The sequence below is a fragment of the Erithacus rubecula genome, assembly GCF_903797595.1.
Source record: "Erithacus rubecula genome assembly, chromosome: Z".
Classification (NCBI taxonomy): Eukaryota; Metazoa; Chordata; class Aves; order Passeriformes; family Muscicapidae; genus Erithacus; species Erithacus rubecula.
Window position 1 is genome coordinate 6805747 of NC_136661.1, and position 14863 is coordinate 6820609.

At 38.5% G+C, this 14863-nt stretch overlaps 1 protein-coding gene across 4 annotated transcripts in view; it reads left to right on the plus strand.

The window, feature by feature from the left end:
• The first annotated feature begins 1445 nt into the window (after positions 1 to 1445).
• Positions 1446 to 14863, plus strand: part of RFX3 (regulatory factor X3) — a 96461-nt gene continuing 83043 nt past the window's right edge. For 2 of the 4 annotated variants that reach the window (XM_079330025.1, XM_079330029.1), the window contains exon 1: positions 1446 to 3197. The gene's annotated coding sequence lies outside the window, so the exon portion shown is untranslated. Of the gene's footprint in view, positions 3198 to 3332; positions 4779 to 14863 lie in introns of those variants that run through there. The other 2 variants (XM_079330026.1, XM_079330027.1) reach the window with 2 other exon arrangements.

Sequence of the window (14863 nt, forward strand, 5' to 3'; positions counted from 1 at the left end):
TAGAAATTCCTGCATATAACAGCAGTTATTTTTTCAGAGGTGTTAAAGTTTTGAATCTGGCAACAAAAAGTGATAATTTTCAAGGTACATGAGCAACTTCTGTCCAACCATGTTTTAGTGAAAAACTTTGATTATATTTTTATTATTCCTTATCCACACAGTAAAATATAAATTACTTTGATATGTGCAGTATATTTTGCATCTAACTACAAAACACAAGGCTTTTAGCAAACAATCATTTTTAATCAACACTGCTTTCATATTTAAATTTGGCGGGTTGTTTAATACTGGTATTAGTTACAAAAAATTCTGTGAAGGGACTGAATGTTTTAGTGATTGTCTTGCAGTGAATAACTGTTGAATAAGTTAAAAAAAACTTCATCAAAAATAAAGATGAGACATGTATTCTTTGATAAAGATCAGATTGATAAAATGTTGGGATACAAATTTGCAAAAATTTATTTTTAGTTATTTGAAACAGATTCCATTAGGTCCTGGCTGATCTAAGTGGGTACCTCTGAAAATTAACTTAATAGATGGAAACATCAAAATATTGAAGTGATGAAATAATCTTCCTGTAACAAAAGTAGCTATTTTCCTTTGACAGAGAAATTAATAATTTTCTTATAGACTGAATTGTTGCTATAGATTCAAATAATTGCAAATATACTGGCTCAGGGAAGATGTATAGTGATATTTATATATATATATTATATTTCTGCCAAGGCCTTGATTCGTTCTTTCCACACAGAGAGACACATAAGGTCCATGATTTCAGGAAAAAAATCAACAGCCCAGTGCTTTTATCCTCCCAACTTTACCACATTCATCACAGCTCACGCTACTAAGGTGGCCAAGCACATAACAATGCAAGTGACGACTGACACAACAGAAAATATCCAGAATTAAAATACTTAAGGTCAATGTTTTCTTTAGCAACATAGATGACATGAGTGCTGCTTAATCTTTATCATGGAATTAGGTCACATCACTCTGGCAACAATTTTTTGGTAAAACTACTCAGTACACAACACCTCCATTTGGTTTTCACCTTGTTCCTAATATGTTCACCTAATATGAAATTTAAAATCGTATGAAACACAAATCATTAAACTTTCCCATGTACAAGCTAAATTAAAGTACCTGCTTTTGCTAGATAGAATGAAAGATGCTCATCAAAATATCTTTTACCTTTAATTGAATTAATTGAATGCATTTACATCTATTTTTATTATATTAGATTGTTTATAGTTGTGTCTCATTTTCATGTTTTTGAAAAGTCATGTGAGTGGGAGCTCCAAAAACACCTAGATATCCAATGAGGTTACCTCAGCTGACGTTACTAGTTTAGCATCTCACGAAAATTAGGTTCCAGAGCAGAAATATCAAGACATAGCCTCAGCTATAAAGTGCTTTAGACCGCTTTATTAATTTAAGACTGCTCTGTTATAGATTTAAATCTGTCAGTCAAGATCTTGTTTGTATATACTTAACCCTATTTCCCAGTATTTTTAGTAAATAGTTTGTACAGCTTAAGATGGTTACACAGGGCCCTCAAAATCAGAGTAAATATACTAATACAAGAACAATTTCAATTTGTTTCTGTAGGGACAGAGCTGGTTGTAGGCTATTCCACACAAATACCAGGTGCTTTTAGCAGGAGGTATGAGAAAGGTATGACTGGTAAAAGATGTGTTTGTAGAACACATGAGGACACAAAGCAGTACATAGGTCAAGAGGGAACTCCACGGTTTACATAGAATATAGGCAAGCATTACTGGCTATACAGACTTCTGCAACTGCATATCAAGCTTCAAAGATACTTTTCTGGTTAGAAGAGGGCTGCAGATGGGAATGCAAGGGGTCTACTGGGAGACACAGTAGTAGCCAGTGGATGCAGGGGCATTATACATAGCCTCAAAGTCACCTTCCCCCAGGAAGCAGCTCTTTACCTTGGTAGTGGCAGAACACTGGGACAGGCTGCCCACCGAGGGCCTGGAGTTCTGCTCTCTGAAGACATTCAAAACACCTGGACATGTTCCTGTGTAGCCTGCTGTGGGTGACCCTGCCTTGGCACCGGGTGGGCTGGACTAAATGATCTCCAGATGTCCGTCCCTGTAACTCTGTATATACCTGGAAGGAGCAAACAGGGGCTGTAAGGAGAGCATCCGGTTATCACACCTAGTGTTAACCTCCCTGGAAGTGTTTAAGGAACGACTGGACATGGTACTCAATACCCTGTCTAGATGACTAAGTGGTGTTTGGTCACTGATTAGAATTGGCGATCTCAAGCCTTTTCCAACCGAGTTGGTTCTGTGGCTCGGTGTGCCAGCTGGGACAACGGCCCAACGCACGCACTCGAAACGGAAGGCCACGTGGGTTGGCAGCAGCCATCGGGCACTTCGGGGCCTTAGCTCAGCCGCCCCTGCAGAAGTCCAGGGTCCGCAGGGCTACCGCGAGGCCACCGGGAAATGGGCGGGACAGGAATGACGCCAGGCATGGTGCCGACCGCGCTTCCCCTTCCATCGCCGCTTGTCGCCAGCGACCTACTCCTGGTCCGACTCTTCTTCCTCCCCCCCACGAAAATGGCAGCGCGGGCCACGGGCGGTGGGGGAGCGGCCCGGCCACCGCCATCTTGAGGCGGGAGGGACGGCGGCCGCGGAGCCCCTCCTGCCCGGCCTCCCGCCGGAAGTGGCGTCAGGCGGCCCCCGCGAGGCCACGCCCCGCTGCCGGGCCTCGCGCGGCCGCCGCGCGCCCCGCACCGCGCCGGGCCCGCCGTGTGAGCCGCCCCGCGCGGGCGGAGAACCGGGCAGGCGCGCGCCCCGCGCCAGGGGCCCGGGGGAGCCGGCGCGCGCCAGCCGTTACCGCAGGCCCCGCCCCTTCCGGGGCGCTCGGCCGCGCCGCCGCCCCCGCCTCCCTCCGTCCGCCCGTCGGTCCCTCCCTCCCGCTCCCGCTCTCCTTTTGTGAGTTATAGCAACCGTTGCCTTGTGAGTCGAGCGCCATAGTCACCGTAGTCCTGGCGACTGTTACCCATCAACAACAGCCGCTCCGCTCCCGCTCCTGCTCCTCCTCCTCCTGCCGCTGCTCCGCACCCCCTGCCTCACCGTCACCCACCACAACAACAACAACAACAACCGCAGCCGCCGCCACCAGCAGCAGCGACAGCGGGAGCGCCGCCGCAGCCCGCCCCGGCACAGGTGAATGCGCTCGGCGGGCGCACCCCGGCCCTCCCTCCTCGTTCTCCGCGCGGCATCCGGGCCCGGGCTGCGCCCTCGGGCTGCGCCCCTGCCCGCGGGGCGGCGAGGGGACGCGGGGCTCCCCGCCGACCCCCCGCGGCCCTCCCGGGAGCGCCGTGCGGTCGGGGAGAGAGGGGCGGCGGGCGTAGACGGGGGTGTCGGGCGGGGAGCGGGGCCGGCCGCCGTGCTGGCTGAGGAGGAGGAGAGGCTGGGCGATGCCGGGGACGCAGGCACGCTGCGGGACCTCCAGGACAATCGCTGGGATGCGGTGCGTGTGCGTTTGAGTTGGGTCTCGTTTGCACGGGTCAGGAGATGCAGAAATCGGGGGACGCGCTGCGGCCGCAGTCAAAGGTTAATGGCTTGAAACCTGAAAAAAGCCGTAGGGTTGGGAGGAAAGATGCAGCCGGATCCTGTAGGACAGCAAGAGTAGGGGTTAAGTTCCCCCTTTCACTTACAGGGGCCTTGTTCTGATTTGATATGACTACTGAATAACTAAATGTTGCATGTTTTCGTGAACTTGCTCTATCTTTTAATGATACTCTTCGTGCTATCGATCATACCTACCCCCCTTTTTTTCTGTGCTTTCTCTGTGTATTTTTTTTCTTTTATTTGTAATTAATTTGCGATTTATTTTCGTGCAAGCTATGTTTTCTTTGTATTGTGAAGTGGGGTTTTGTTTATTCAATACCCCCACTAATACATACACAGAGTAGACAAGACAGGTTTGGTTTTTTTATTCTTATTGCACTCCTTCTGCAGGGAATTGTTTTTAAATGATGCTTTCATACTGACAGTGTAACATGAAACAGTGCATGTGTAGGTCTTGTTTTTCACACAGTTACGTTTATGTGGAGAGAATCCATTTGTTTCCTCAAACTCTCCACGATGAAAGAAATTCAAGATACTGACAGTGGGTTTCAGTACTAAGCAGCAAAGAAAGGACAAAAAAATAGTATGAAAAAGAAGTCTGTGTGATTTTCATAGTGGTGCTGCTTTTCGATAATACTTCTGTGAAAGAGGGAAGGGACAGCTGTATACCTCTCAAAGAGATGTAGTAGGACTCATGTTATTAATGAGTATGGTTTTCTTCTTACTTTCAATCCAAAATGCATGCTTTCTTCTTGCTTTTTGTGATTGCTTGTTAAGATCTAAAGATATTTGTTGTCATTGATGTCAAATCATACTTCTTATACTTTTTAAATTATTTGGATGAATTTAAATTTAATCTTTTATGGCAGTGAAACATTAAGCATCTTTATCTTTCCATACATACGAAGGGGAGCGTTGTACTCTCCTCTTTGACTTGTCACATCATGTGTTGTTTTGGCAGGCTTTATTCTTTCTGAAGTGTTGACTTACTTATTTCCTAAATATTTGGTATAATAATTAGGAAAAACAATAATGCTCTTGTTTTTAATCTAAACTCTACATTTAATTGTATATACATCTTTTGATTTTTTATATCCTTAGATATAAAAGATATGGGATTTGTCTCACATTGGAACTACCAATGAGTGTGACTGGGGCAATTTTTTCAAGCAGGTATTAACTATAAAATCTGCTAAGTAGTTTGATACTGATATTCCTTGAGGTAAAGCTTATTGGATCTTTTTTTTAATGTGTTTTAATGTTTCATAATTCACAAGAACTTAGTAAATAAATTATTTTAGATAATGACCAAAAGCCTCTACATCATCATCTTTCAGGGTTTTTTTTCCAAGATGAAACCACTACATGCTGATTTTTTAGATCCTGGTGTAAATAAGTTCTAAACACATTGAGAATTTTCAGTGTGAGTTCTTGCAGGGTATCAGTTATATGGCACATCTGAGTCTTTATGGATTTGTTGACAGTTTTTATGAATCATTGGTTTTGAAATAATTCCTGGCATCTGCTGTTGTTGAAAAGAGAAGATGTTGGTTCTGCACCATACCTTTCTTGAGTAGCTCTACTAGATCACTACAGAATATTGCTCAGAATGGGATCATTTCTGGGTGTTGAAATCTCTTTGTAGAACATATATCCGGGCTGCTGGGTAGCAAAGGAAAGTGGGTGCCTCTGTGCGAGACAAAGTTTCTGTTCTAACTTCGTGGGGTGATGTACACAGGTGTTTCTTAAAAATCATATTAAAAGCACGTTTTTGTCTAAACCCAGACCTTTATAATACTATTTGGCTGCATTTTCCTTAGCCAACTGAATTTGGAAATTCAGTTTGGAAAATAAAAGAGCAGGTGTAATCACTGCTTTTAATATTATGGACTTATATTCAGAAAAGTATTGGCTCTTTATTCTTTTTGAGATACTGCAGTGACCACAGATGAGATTTGCATTATGCCCACAGCATAATGCCTAATGCCCACAGCTAACAAAATAGTTGATGTTTGTGATGCTAACCAGTGTTTGAAAATGACGCACGTGCCTTGCGAGTTTTTAAAAATTTTATTTAAATGCATAGGCTTTCATGACTTAGAGAGTGTGACTCTAATTTTGTTTCAACGTATCCAAACAAAACAGTCATGATCAGGTCCTCTGTTGTACTACTGCTAAACTAACCTACGTTATGCTATTTGGAGAAATCCTTTCAGTAAGGTAGTGTACATAAATAAAATAGACATGAAAGATACTGTTAAAAGCTGTTAAAGATTTTAAAGTCATGGTGCTTTATTAGATAATTAGGTTCAGCTTTGTTAGCACTATCGCATTGCTTGTTCCTGCCTGACAGCGTAGTTTGTTAATCAAAAACTGCCTAGAGAAATAAATGTTGCACTTTATTTCCATTTACTAAACTTTTGAGAGGTTAGGCTGCTTTTGTTTTCTTCTCTTACTTGAAAGGTAAGCCAACGTCTAAAATGTAATGCACATTGTCATTGTAGTTCCTTTTAGTACTGTAGATAGTGTTTCTCATTTTCATGCTTTGCTTTGAAAGGATTTCTTCCCTCTGAAAATATTCTAGATTATTTTTTACCTGCAGTCTTTGACAGCTTACCATTTGCAGATATGTGTCATGCAGAATGCTTACAAAATAAATAGGCTTTTTAAAAGATATATGAGTATTAAAATGGTTTTTAAAAATCGTTGTCAGTTGGAAAGACATGTGAATGCTCGACAATACAGAACAGAAAAATAAGCTTCCATTGGCAATGTAGTGTCCTTGTAGCTGGAGTTCTATTTCAAAACCAAGCTCTTTGTCAAATTCATATACTAGAATACAAAAAGAAGAATGTTTGAAATTATTGATGAAAATGCCTTTTTTTTTTTTTCTAAGAATTAGGGCTGAAAACTTAATGAGGCTTTTAAAATGTATAACTAATATTTAAGACCTTTTATTTCAATTAGCCACAAGTTTATTATCTGTGTATTTTGCCTGCAGTTGGTTGTCAATCAAAGCAATACTTCTCTTTTCTCACAGATGCTATGCATACCCATATTTTGGAAATTTAAGGATCAGTATATATACTGATTTGTCTAAATCTAGTTTGTTAGGAACAGATGGCTGATTTAAACAGGTGTCACTTTCATTTCTTGTGCCTTGTGTTGAAACTTCCAGAGGTTTACAAAGAGCTTCCTAAAGCAGATGGTGATCTTCACTTCTGTGATTAGAAAAATTACTTTTGTAGGAAATTATTTTCCTAGTGACTAGGTGTATTTTAATAGTTTGATGTGTCATATTAGAGTTTATGCTTTAATAGTTACAATGTCATAGCAGAGTTTGAAATGTTTCATGGAATACCATAATTTTAAAATTTCTTACTGAACTTTTAAAGGAGATGTGATTATTTTGGTGTGAAATTCAGTAGTTTGAGTGTGTGGATAGCTGTAGACCTAATAATTGTTATTCTTGCAAGACTAAGAGCAGATATAGTCTGTGGTGTAACATTTTCTTTTCACTGCCTTATATTTTTTACTTATAGATTATTTCATTTTGAAATATTTTTTAATAAAAATGAATTACTATTATGAACACAATATTATTTTTAGACTAATATATATTTAATTTTTTCTGGCACCCTGCTGTATCAGCACATCAGCGGGTTTTTTTCTTTTATTTTTTTTTATTCAGTAGTTATAATTTCCTCAATTGCAAAATATTCTAATAAGAAAGAATTAAATTGAGGCTGGTTGTCTATTTTTTTTGTTTGTTTCTTTCTAAGGATTCCTTTTTTCTTTTTTTCATGTTGACTTTTTAATCTCAATGACTGGTGTTTATTGTTAGTTGTTTTCTTTCTAGCAGATGCACAAGAGGGTGCTATGCTATTTGAAATACAAAAAGGAAAGAAAATCCTAAAAGTTTGTTCATTGAAGTGCATTGATAATGTATATGAGAGTTGAATAAACATTACTGAAATTTTCACACTTTTTCTGTGCAGTGCAATAAAGCAAACCTATTGTTTTCACAGTATTATGTTAAAAATCATAGAGGAAATTGGCTGTTCTGGATCTGGTTATGTCTTTGTGTGTAGATTCACACACTTAAAGTGCACTTTCTGTTCATCAAAAGAAAACAAGTATTTATATGTAAATGATGTCTGTTTCACATATAGCTGAAACTATATAAGCTGTATACTAATTGAAGTACTACATGAACTTATCTGAGACACACATGCATTTTGGAGTGACTTTTATTGTATGTTACATTTTTTATTTATAAGTCTGTATTCACATTTTACGTAGCTAATTTGTTCCTATGTCAGCACTTTTTAAAAAATGTATTGCTGTATATAGAATTTTTTTCCTTTCTCACTGAAGCTCTTCCTAGTTGAAACTAAGGTTGGCATGGGGGCTATGTACTTAAGAATTGCAAAAAGGACTGGATATTTTTCTACATCATTAGTTCTGGGAAAGAAAGCCATCGACCTACCTCCCCCTCACATCCTCCCCCAAAAAGAAAAAAGAGAAACTCAAACCAACCCTTACCTCTACATATTTAGAAGTACTATTATGTTTTAATTTAAAAAAAATCTCTATGGATATATGAATTTTCAGATTAGAAGTTAATTGTAGTAACTTGTATAGTTTAGTAATATATGCTTTATCATACCCCGTAAGATTAATAAGGCAATATTTTCTTTTTTATGTGTAGGTGGTTAATGGTGTCTAGTTTAGTGTAATTTCCCTTTGGAATCATGCGAAAAGATGCAGACTGTAGCTAGGGTAGTACACCTTAAATTGCTTGGTTTTGCACACTATTGCAAACAGTTTAGTTGTTCTACCTGTTCCACTATTGTTAAGTCGTTTGGTTAGTTAAGAACTTCAGTTTTAGTATTCTAAAATCAAGAGGTAGTGGATGGGATATATTGTAAATTCTATTTGATAAAGAAGTTTCCCATTTTACAATATAAATATTAGTGGGACTTGGAAGGTTAGTTTCTAGCAATTTAGGTTTCCTCTTTGTCTAATTTATTTCTAACCTGTCTTCTTTAAATTCTTGCATGACATTCATAGCAATGCTATGAGAATGCCAAATACTGTATGTGAATAACTGAACTGGAGTGTACTTGTAGCATTTATAACTTTATTCATTCATCAGTGAGAGGAAAGAGCAATTTAGCTCTTTTTATTTAGCAGTTTTTAAAGGTCATTTCGTTCACCCATAGACATAGTATGTTGAGCATCTCAGCATCTTGGACCATTTCTGAGTAAACAATATATCTAGTTCTTTCATTTTCTTCTTATTGAAGATTGATTTCAAGTAAGTTTACAAGGCCTTTAAGGCAAGAACCATGTATCTAGGTTTTGTTCAGGCTTTGGATGCTGCTACTACACCTAATGACTCAAAGCCATGTTTACTGTTTATGTACCACATAAATGGATTCTCTCTTCTGTTTTACTTCCTCATTACATTTAAACTAACAATGCTTTCTTTTATATACCACCTCAGGGATGTTTTTTAAACTCTGAAACTCAGTGTAGTTAAGTCATGCAACATTGCGAAGGAGAAATAGAAACAGGCTTATCTATTAAAAGGTAGAGTATGTCAGTTTGTAGGGGCATTGAGTCAGATCATTCTACCTCAGTTGAGATGTTCTGGGGTTATTAGGGTTTTTTTATCTGATTACTTTTATATGTGTTGTTAACTATCCATCCCTAACAAAGAACTTTAAACGTATAATAGGATTCAGTGACAGGACTACTTACAAGACAGTTATTAAGGTTATAGATAGCTATTTATTTATTAAAAAATACATCTTTTGGCTCCAGTGAGCTAGGTCATGTCTGCAGAATTTTCAGCTGATTCTCTAATACCTTTGGTCTGATTTTCTTCCCCTGTCCCCAAAATTTCCGAAATCTGAGGTGGGAGAAGGGAGAGCAGGCTTGCTTATATATCTCTCTTAATCTGACAATGATATTGGATGTTTATTGAATTTCTTGTTTCTTTTCTAGGGGATTAGATGACTAGGACTGTCAATTTGTAATGTTGTGTTTTAGTGTGACCTGTTGCAGATTATCCTCAAAGCATTTTGAAATGTTGCTCTTGTACTGTGTCACCTCATGTTAACAAAATTAGAGTCGTATCACCTGAGCTTTTTCTTCCTTGCATTGTGGTAGCATTCTGCACTGGGAAGAGATGGGAGTGAAATTAACAGTGAAACTAACAGAGTTGAATGGTGAAAAGTAACTAGTCTTATCTAAGGAGGACTTAATCTCTTCATTATTGGTAGGGGAAAGCAGAAATAACAAAATAGCTGTAGTTCTCGTGCCATTGGAAGCCGTAGCCAATGTCAGGATTTCTGTCTTATACTAAATGTCTCATAAATGTGAGGACTTATTTTCTATTTAACTGCTATGAAAAGTATTCTAAAATCTCCCTTTAGAGTCCTAACTCTTTTATTTTCCCAGTAAGATGTCTGCTGTATACCTCTTTATTGTTCTGTGGCTTGAGAGTAGATACAGTAGAGTTACAGATTTAATGAAGGCAGAATGTTTCCTACCTCACATTCTTGCTGATGAGATGCACATTGTAGTCCTTCCATTAGGAAGGACATGTGGCTATACACAAAGGATTGTTAATTTGTTTTTCTAGTTAAGGTTTTATATATTGTTTTTGTTATTGGAAATCAGAAGGTTTTATGTATTGTGTTTATTATTGGAAGTCAGTGTTAATTACTTTGTATCTCAGAGAATTTAGAAGATACAATAAAGAATTAACCTTGCATTAGAACTACTTTCTTTAATTAAAATCCTATTCTTCCTTTTCAATGTTTTGAAGAAAAATAATAGTTGTATAATCACAGTTTAAAAACTAACTTTTTCCATAATTTCTTATTGAAAAATCTGGAATAATTTAATGATCAGATGATATGCATTTTACAGTTAAGTTACAGAAAGGTATTGTTTAAATATACATAGTTCAAGAGACTATTACAATCATTTAGAAAGTATATAATTTATGAAAACTATTTTGATTTCTTCTTAGGAAAGTCTAGCTGTTTTCAAAGTTGCATTACCCTTGGATAGGGAGGAGCAGTTGAGCTACCTGTGTAGTAGCTGATTTATTAGATTGACTGTTAGCCATGAGGTGAATTGACACACTGTGGTAGGTATCAACATTTGTGTTTGTCTTTAGCACTTAGCTCCTATTTTGTTTTGTCCACTCTATGTTAAATCACTTCAACTGAGTTGCAATTTGCAAATTCCATATTCATTGTATTGTTTTCCTGCCAGATTTAGTAAATGGAAAAAATACAGAATCCAGTATGTTTCTAATTCCTCAGAGTTGACTCTGGGTAATAGTAATAGCAATTCCCTGTAACTCCTACGAAGTTTATTTGTTGGTGTTTCTGAAAGGCATGGAAGCTCTTCCATGAGCTATATCATCCTTACAGTTATTTTAGAGAGTAAAGCATGCTTAGTGTTAAATCATAGATTTAACGTAATTTAATATAATTATTATTTAATAATAAGTAGGACAGAAATATAACTTCATTCACTTATTTTGTGGAAATGCTTTTGAGCTACAAGTTCGGATTTTGAAATGAGGCAAGAGTGAATGAATTAAGATGAAAGCACAGCTCTTCATGGTATTGTCTCTTTCCAAGTGCTTTCTGATGGAAGGTTGTCCTGAGTTGCTCTGGCTTTCTCCAACTCTGAAACTCCTTTCTAGTGTAAGGAGCACAGTCCTGAGAGGGTACTTCATGGAACAGTAGTGAGCAAGGTAATGTATAGAGATTTCAATATGCTGGGTCTCTTGTGGTATAGAAATGAGAAAGGCTTACAGTTATGCAAATCTCAGGGTACCTCATAGAATTTAGGTTTTGTGTCCTAAGTACCTTTTGCTAGCAAACTTCTGCAGAAAGGTTTATTTGCAGTAAACTCAAAATTAGAGGTAGTCCTTCAAAGCAATAGCATAATTTATGATGTAAGTAATGATTCTGTCTTATGAAACAGACTTCCCAGTGTTTTAAAAGTTCTGGGTTTACACTGATTCACATTGTGGATTTACACTGTTTGTGATTTACACTTTTTAATGCTGTTGTTTCAGGTCATTCAGATGGTCAGTTGTCAAACACTATAACCTTATGAGCTTGTGTGGTCTGGGATATTGAGATTTTTTTGTCATTGTTTTATATCCATACTTTCTTTGGAGGCAGATTTAAATTTCAGATATTAAAATTTCCTGCCATGATCTTGATATAGACACTGAGTCAAATTTCCTGTCCTTAATAGGGCTTGAAAGTCTTCAGTATTGATTTCTTGTTACTGAATTCTGAAGAAACTGGCATTTCTTGAATTCAGGGAGGAGCTGGACATAGAATCATGGTTTCTGTGCAGTGGCTGCCTTTCATGACCTGATGAAGACAGATTCTTCATGCAGTCTCAAGTCACCAGTTACAAGTTTGTTTATTACAAACATGTTTCAGGCAACTGAGATGAAGAGGAGTTTTAGGATTACTTTGCATGTGAAAGGTTGCCATGTAAGGGCTGCCACTTCTTGATTTCAGGACGAAATACTAGGTTATTTGGCTAAGACTTGTAACAACTCAGTGCTGTAAATCTCAGCAACTTTTAATGGCTTGTGTCCCCAGCACAGCTGTAATTTGGAGGTACTCAAAAGTTCTTGTGTCAGCATAGTTGTATTTTTTATTACACGCTATGATGCAAGGAGGGTAACTTTTCAGACACAGCTGAATGTCTTGGAAGCTAAACATCAACAGTCTGACCATCTGTAGCCTACTGAAAAAAGGATTAAGCTGGAACCAGCAGTTCATTTTTTTTCCTGCACTTGAAAATAATTAATATTTTGAAAAACTGCAAGCATTTTCTACCCGTATTTTATAAAATGGGAAAAGATATAATGTCCAAGTCAGAAAAACAAGGGGATCTGGCAGAATAGGAAAATAGAAGTTATGTTTTTGTCATCTGTCATGAATTAAGCAGTGTGTGTGTGCGTGTGTCTGTGTAAGTTTTGGTCAGAAACTTTAGTACTTATCCCAGAGTTTGTAGTATAAGAAGGGGAAAGTAACAGGTTTTGGCCATTAAAAATGGCTTGAAGATATAATTGGGTGTTAACAGTGGGAAATGAGATGTTGATTCAGAATATGTTAAATCCTCTAATAAAGTTACTTGTATTATCTCTGTAAAACAAACTTCATGGTCACAAGTATAACTTTGTTTTATAGCTATGCTTCTAACCTCCCAGTGATCTGTTCTCTTTGGCTAGTATTTAGACTTTGTTTTTAAAAATATGTTTGTTCTACATGAAGTACTTCTGTCTTCCACAGACTGATTCAAAAGCATGTGCTCTAGTTTTACAGCATTTAACTCGCTAGAATGGAAATGGTTAAGTAATTATGCCAGAATGATTTTTGGTTTTATATTTCCTTCAAATATGTATTTCTGTAGACTATTGTTATATAGTTATACAGTTCCTAGGTAGCTCCAGTACTTTTCCCTTCCCTGATAGGGGGGAAGACAAAACACATTCCAGAAGCTCCAAGGCCCCTATCCTGTCTTGGTTCTCTTTGGGAGCCAAGGTTCAAACCAGCTCTTGGAGACACATTTTCATATAAAAGTTTAGTTCCTATCTAAGGTGGGGGGGGGGGGGAGTTCAGGAAGGGGTAGAACCAGGGGGAATTGCCTCATTACTTGTACTTCTAACTGAGGATTCTTTTCAATTATGCTAATTTGCTAAACTTATAAACCTGCCCTTGGAGGCTTCTAATGAAGATCAGCCTTTATATTACCTCCTGTTCTAATACTGTCTCAAAAGTGTGTTGATTATTTCTAGATCTTCAAGGCATCAATAAAACTGAAGGAACAGGAGATGCTTAGGATACTTAGTGCAGTATGGTGTGCAGTTTGTGGTTGTATTTCTTTTCCTTGCAAAGTGAAAGAAATGTGACAGATAGTTTCTTAGGAATAAGAATTATCGAGCAGGACATTTTATTTTAATCTAGGTGGTTCAACTTGTCAAATGGAGTTGCTTGTGTTTGGGCAAAGGGTAAAACTGGTGGTTTTCACATCATTGACTGGTATGTAATTTCTGTATTGAGCATATTTTCTCAAATAATCTCTTAACTATCCTTCACAGAGTGTTAGAAAGCTTGTCTTTCCTTACAGCATGCATACAGATTGCCTATTATAAATACAGTTGTCTTAGTGAAATCTAAAACAAAAACAGTCGCTGAAAAAAATTTTTTTTTTAACCTATTTCTACAATAATCTTCAGGCCAAAAGGGAGAGGAATGCCAGTCCTATGAAGCTCTCTAGGCCTTCAGAGACCTGTAGCTGCAGACTGCAGGCTGGGACAGAGTGGCTGAGACTACAGGCTGGATGAAGCCCTGAGATTGTGGTTGTCAGGTAGCTGAACATGTGCTAGCAGTGTGCCTTGGCTGAAGGGAAGATCAAAAATGTGTATTGGGCTGTATGAACACAGGTATATGCAGGAAATTGAGAGAAGTGTTTATCCACCTCTCCTCTGTATTTATTATACAACATTCACAGGCATTTCTGCTTTTACTCTCACTCTTCTACAGTTGTGGAAAAGGAGTTGGTTGGAGTAAGTTCAGCAAAGGGCCGCTGAGACAGTCAGGAGCTAGAGTGCACATATCTGTACATAGGCACTGAACAACATGAACTTGTTCAGTTGTGAGAGGAGAGAGTTACAGGCATGCCATCAGCAGCCTTTTCTGGAAGTGCACTCCAATGGAAGCATGTGGTAAATGGATGAGAGACAGTTTCATGATGTGAATCAAGAGGTTTAGATTGGAGACAAGAAGAACCTTTCTTCCCATGAGGACAGCCCAGCTGTGCAGCTTGGGTAAGTTTTGCCATCTCAATCTTTGGAGGTATTCAAGCTCTAACTGGATAAAGCCCTGGTGAGCTGTCTAATGCAAAGTCTGAACCTGCTTTGGGAGTTAAGTTGGGATTGGCAGCTCCTGAAATCCACACCCACCCAAGCTATACTATGATTTTACGTGTGATTCTTGTTCTACAGCAGAAGTTCCTAGACGTGATCTAGTTTGCCTTCTAGTCTTGCCGGCCAGTTCAGTTTCCTAGGACAGCATTTGAATCCTCACATATGTAGGTAAAAGTGGAAGGATAGAGCTAGGGTCACAAAGTAGTCCTCTTGACTTACATCACAAAGACCTTGATTGAGTGCCCAGGAGATGATCTCCCCAGTAATGCAA